The sequence below is a fragment of the Arachis hypogaea genome, chromosome 20, assembly GCF_003086295.3.
Source record: "Arachis hypogaea cultivar Tifrunner chromosome 20, arahy.Tifrunner.gnm2.J5K5, whole genome shotgun sequence".
Classification (NCBI taxonomy): Eukaryota; Viridiplantae; Streptophyta; class Magnoliopsida; order Fabales; family Fabaceae; genus Arachis; species Arachis hypogaea.
In genome coordinates this window covers 85,417,058-85,422,690 of record NC_092055.1, presented here as the reverse complement: position 1 = coordinate 85,422,690, position 5,633 = coordinate 85,417,058, and the positions used below count along the sequence as shown (strand labels likewise).

The 5,633-nt window shown below is 40.8% G+C and overlaps 1 non-coding gene across 1 annotated transcript; it reads right to left on the bottom strand.

The window, feature by feature from the left end:
* Positions 1 to 5,248: 5,248 nt before the first annotated feature.
* On the bottom strand, positions 5,249 to 5,355 carry LOC112787168 (small nucleolar RNA R71). The gene has a single exon (XR_003194597.1). It is a non-coding gene; the product is annotated as a small nucleolar RNA R71 (small nucleolar RNA).
* Positions 5,356 to 5,633: the final 278 nt, after the last annotated feature.

Genomic DNA, 5,633 nt, shown 5'->3' with positions numbered 1-5,633 from the left:
CCCTGGAGGTGTCGAACACGTTTAACCTCCAGTTTGGGGTCAAACTGGAGGTTAAACGTGGAGATGGAGAGAGCAACCCTGGAGTGAAAAAACTATCGAACACGTTTAAGCTCCAGTTTGAGTCAAACTGGAGCTTAAACGTGGAATGGCCCCTGGTACTCTTCCTGGTTCTGGCATTTAACCTCCAGTTTGAGGTCAAACTGGAGGTTAAACGTGGAACTCCTCCCTGGTTGGCATACTCATTCTGGCGTTTAACCTCCAGTTTGAGGTCAAACTGGAGGTTAAACGTGGAATGCTCCTTAAGTGAGGCTTTCCATTCTGGCGTTTAACCTCCAGTTTGAGGTCAAACTGGAGGTTAAACTTCAATCCCAGCATTTCTTATCCTTCATGATTTTGGCGTTTAAGCTCCAGTTTAGGCTTAAACTGGAACTTAAACTCCATATGTGATATACAAGCTTCCTTTATTGATTTTGTTGCTTCCTTGCTTAGCCTCTTCTTCCCTGAAATCATCCAAACAATTGCATCAAAGTCTTGCAAAATTTCATGAGAAATCTTTCATTCATAGCATTTAAGTAATATAACTAAAACTCATGGAATTTGCATCAAAATCATATTTTTTGGATGGTTCATTACTTTGTTCTTCATTTAACCATTTTTGGTTACTTTAAGCTCAAGAAAATGCATAAAACAACTAAAACTAACAGAAAAATGCTAGTGAAACTAGCCTATGATGCCTTGGCATCACAAAGTATAGACTATTATATATTTCTGGAAAGCCCTGGATGTCTACTTTCCAACGCAATTGGAAGCACGCCATTTCGAGTTCTGTATCTCCAGAAAATCCACTTTGAGTGCAGGGAGGTCAGAATCCAACAGCATCAGCAGTCCTTTTTCAGCCTGAATCAGATTTTTGCTCAGCTCCTTCAATTTCAGCCAGAAAAATACCTGAAATTACAGAAAAACACACAACTCATAGTAAAGTCCAGAAATATGAATTTTTCCTAAAAACTAATAAAAATAGACTAAAAACTAACTAAAACATACTCTAAACTATATGAAATTATCCCCAAAAAGCGTATAAAATATCCGCTCATCAGAGCTGCGAACATTCATCAGTATAGTGGCTATAATCAGCACAGATCCCACTGGACTAACTGTTGGCTTTGCTGTGGTGGAGAAGGTTGAGCTTGCTGAACTTGTTGTTGGTTCAATTGCATCTGCTTCAGCAAGTTGGTCATTTCACAGATACTCCGAGTTAGAGCAGCAGTCTCTTTGCTAGAGGATACTTTTGCAATGGCTTTTGCATGGCCTTGTTTCTGCCTGTGATTCCGAGTAGATTCAGCTAAGTCGCTGATCAATTGCCATGCCTCATCATTGGTCTTGTACTTTTTCATAGACCCATTGCTAGCACTTTCCAATGGGGTCTTATCTTGGGGCCTCATGCCCTGTGTGACGTAACCGAGTAACACTATCTTGTCAATCATATGCTGGGGGTAAGCTTCCAGAAGATTATTGAAGCGCTCCCACTATTTATAGAGAGTCTCGGATTCATCCTGAACAATCATGGAAATATCTTTCCTCAGTTTATCAGTAACTTCAACTGGAAAGAATTTTTCCAAGAATTCTCTTCTCAGTGTATCCCAGTTGGATACAGTTGCTGCGGGTTGAGTGTAGTACCACTCTCTTGCCTTTCCCTCAAGAGAAAACGGGAAGGCTTTTAGCAAAATTGATGTTTCATCTACACCATCACGCCTGACAGTAGAACAGGCTGCTTGAAAATCTCTCAGGTGCTTGATAGGCTCTTGCGCAGGTAAGCCATGAAACTTGGGCATCAAATTGAGCAGTGCAGTCTTTATTTCAAAGTCTGTAGCCACCGCTGGGTGATGCGCTTGAAATGGTTGCATTGTAAAATTAGGGGCTCCAGCCTCCTGGATAGTAACTCTCCTGGGTGCTGCCATGTCACCTATACGTAAATCAACCGATTCAGTAGAACGGGGGCTGGTGTCTTCCTCAAATGACGTTTCAGATTTGCCCTCTGAGAGGACTAAATGACGCTGATGCCAGGACATTTTGGCCAGTTTCACTGACCTTTTCTTTACTATTTTTAAGGTAGTTTCATGCATTTTCTTAGAAAATAAGCTAGTTTTGGGTAGATATTCACTTACATCTTGATTCAAGCATACATTGTGCACTTTACATGATTCCATGAGAATTTTGCATGAAATATATGAAAAATTAGATGATGCATGACTCATGACTTGGACTAGAACTTTGATGCACTTTGTTGCTTGATTTCAGGACAAAGGAAGCAAGGAAGAACCACGTTAGCAGCCACGTTAGTCTAACTAACGTGACCACTAACGTGGAATGGGAGCTAGCTTGCAACGTTAATGAGAAAAGTAATCGCCAATAATGCTCTCGAAGCCATCATAACCAACGTTAAGAGTCACGTTAACTAAGTTAATGTGAACTCTAACGTGGAAGAAAGAAAATGGAGCCAACGTTAATGATACTTACCTTTGTCACTAACGTTGGACCAAGCTCATAGGTGGCCACGTTAAGAGCCACGATAACTTAGTTAACGTGGACTCTAACGTTAAGAAGCAAAAGAGAAGCCAACGTTAGTGACATTCACCTTTGTCACTAACATTGGCCAAGCCTCCATAAGCCACGTTAACTCCCACGTTAACTAAGTTAACGTGGAAGCTAATGTGGAGAGAGCAATTGATAGCCAACGTTAGTGACACTTACCTTTGTCACTAACGTTGGGGTGAACCACCAAGAGCCACCATGAGCAACATTAACTCCCACGTTAACTTAGTTAACGTGGAAGCTAACGTGGATAAAGAGATGATGACCCAACGTTAGTGACACTCACCTTTGTCACTAACATTGGAGATGGCTAGCATGACTACGTTAGAAGCCACATTAACTTAGTTAACGTGGAATCTAACGTGGGAAATAGGGGCACATTGGAATGTTAGTGACAAAGGTAAGTGTCACTAACGTTCTCGAAGAATTGGCACTGCTACGTTAGAAGCCACGTTAACCTAGTTAACGTGGACTCTAACGTAGGGACAAGGGAGGACTCTCCACGTTATTGGGAAAGGTAAGTCCCAATAACGTGTGCGAAGGACTAAGAGGCAACGTTACTGGTCACGTTAGTTCCACTAACGTTGAAGTCAACGTGATCATATTTGGGTTAGGAACGTTAGTGAAAAAGGTGATTGTCACTAACGTTCTCGAACCCACACTTTCACTTAATGTTGACACCACTAACGTCCTAAGCCCAAGGAAAAGGATAACTGCTTTAAACTCAAGATTCAGAGGCCCATACCTAAGACTTGAAGAGCCAACTAGAAGATCGGAAGAGTAGTATATATAGGAGTAGCTTTGAATTAGTTGGGGGGTTGGAAACTATAGGGAGCTCTTGGTATAGAACTACTCTCTGTATTTACTCTCTCTGCATTTTTTTTAGTTTTACTTTCATCATGTATTCTCCATCTTTGTTTTCATTTTCCAGAGCTTTGAACAACTAAACCCCTTTCATTGGGTTAGGGAGCTCTGTTGTAATTTGATGGATCAATATTAGTTTTCATTCTCCTTCTTCTATCTTTTCTCTTGATTTTAGTTGAAAGCTTTCGATCTTTATCCAATTGGGTAGTTATCTTGGAAAAGAAGCTATTCATACTTGGATCTCTTCTGAACCTTGAAAGAGGAATGAAGAGATCATGCTAGGAATGCTTTCTCATGCTGGACCAAATTGGGTGTGGATGGATATGTGACTGTAATCCCACCAACACCTGATTTGGGAAATGCATGTGGTATAGTCAGTGACCATACTTCATCTCTTCTCATGAGCAATTGACCAAGGAATTGGCTATTGATCAAGATTTGAGAGATTGAATTACCAAGAAATTAGAATTCGATCACTTAAGATTGCCAAGGAGATCAATGAATGCATTGATTGAGGAAGAGATGAAAATAAACTTGATCCGGAGAATGCAACATCTCCTGAGCCCAATGAACTCCCATTTCTTATCTTACCCATTCTCTTTAATTTCTGCCATTTACTATTATGAGCAATTACCCCATTCCCATTTAAGATTCTACAATTTACTTTCTGCTATTTACATTCAGCTCTTTATTTCTAGTATTTACTTTTTCTGCTATTTACTTTCCCGCCATTTAATTTTCTGTAAATCTCAAATCAATTTCTGGTTCGCTCAACTAGAACATTCCTCTAATTAAAGTTGCTTGATCAATCAATCTCTGTGGGATTCGACCTCACTCTATTATGAGTTTTTACTTGACGATAAATTTGGTACACTTGCTGAAGAAAATTTGTTGAGAGGTAAGTTTTCGTGTGCATCAAGTTTATGGCGCCGTTGCCGGGGATTGATTTTGTATCAACAATGATTAAGTTGGAGGATCACTAGATTGAGCATTTGTTATTCTGTTGATTTAAATTTCTGTTTGAGCACTTTACTTTCGGTTTCAGTTGTTTTGTATTCCCATCCCTTTAACCCCTTTATTTCAGTTGTTTACACTCTGTTTCACTCACCCACTAACTGTTTGATATATTGCATCACTCACACTAACAGCATTTTTTTTAGAATAGTTTCTGGATCTATTTCCTTGCTTGCACCTTGTTGGTTGTATGACAGGGAGAAGAAGCGGGGCTTCAACTTCCTTTGATTCTGAACCTGAGAGGACCTTCCTTAGATTAAGGAGGGAAGCAAGAGGAAAGAGAGTAGTTGGTGCTGAGGAAGAGGAAGAGTACTTTGAACAAAACAATGAGGAGAATATGGAGAACCATTATGAAGAAGGGGCTCACAACCATGGTAGAGAGGATCTAGCAAATCATGCTGGGCAAGAGAGAAGAGTTTTGGGTTCTTACATCAACCCAAACCCAGGAAACTGTGGAAGTAGCATCCAAAGGCCAACAATGCATGCCAACAACTTTGAACTAAAGCCACAGCTCATCACCCTTGTTCAGAACAACTGTTCATTCGGAGGGAGTGTCCAAGAAGACCCCAATCAACATCTAACCACCTTTCTGAGGATATGTGATACTGTGAAGTCTAATGGTGTTCATCCTGACACCTATAGACTACTTCTGTTCCCTTTTTCACTCAAGGACAAGCCATCTAAATGGCTGGAGTCCTTCCCAAAGGAGAGTTTGGCAACCTGGGAAGATGTGATGAACAAATTCTTGGCAAGATTCTATCCTCCTCAATGGATTAACAGGATGAGAGATGAGGTGCAAACATTCAGGCAGCAGGATAGTGAGACTCTATATGAAGCATGGGAGAGGTTTAAGGACCTAACAAGGAGGTGTCCACCAGATATGTTCAATGAATGGGTGCAGCTACACATTTTCTATGAAGGTCTGTCATATGAATCAAAGAAGGTAGTAGACCATTCATCCGGAGGATCTTTGAACAAAAAGAAGACCATTGAAGAGGCTATAGATGTCATTGAAACTGTAGCAGAGAATGACTACTTCTATGCCTCCGAAAGAGGGAACACTAGAGGAGTGATGGAGCTAAACAATGTGGATGCACTGCTGGCCCAAAACAAGCTCATAACCAAGCAGTTGGCTGACCTCACCAAGAAGATGGAGAGGAACC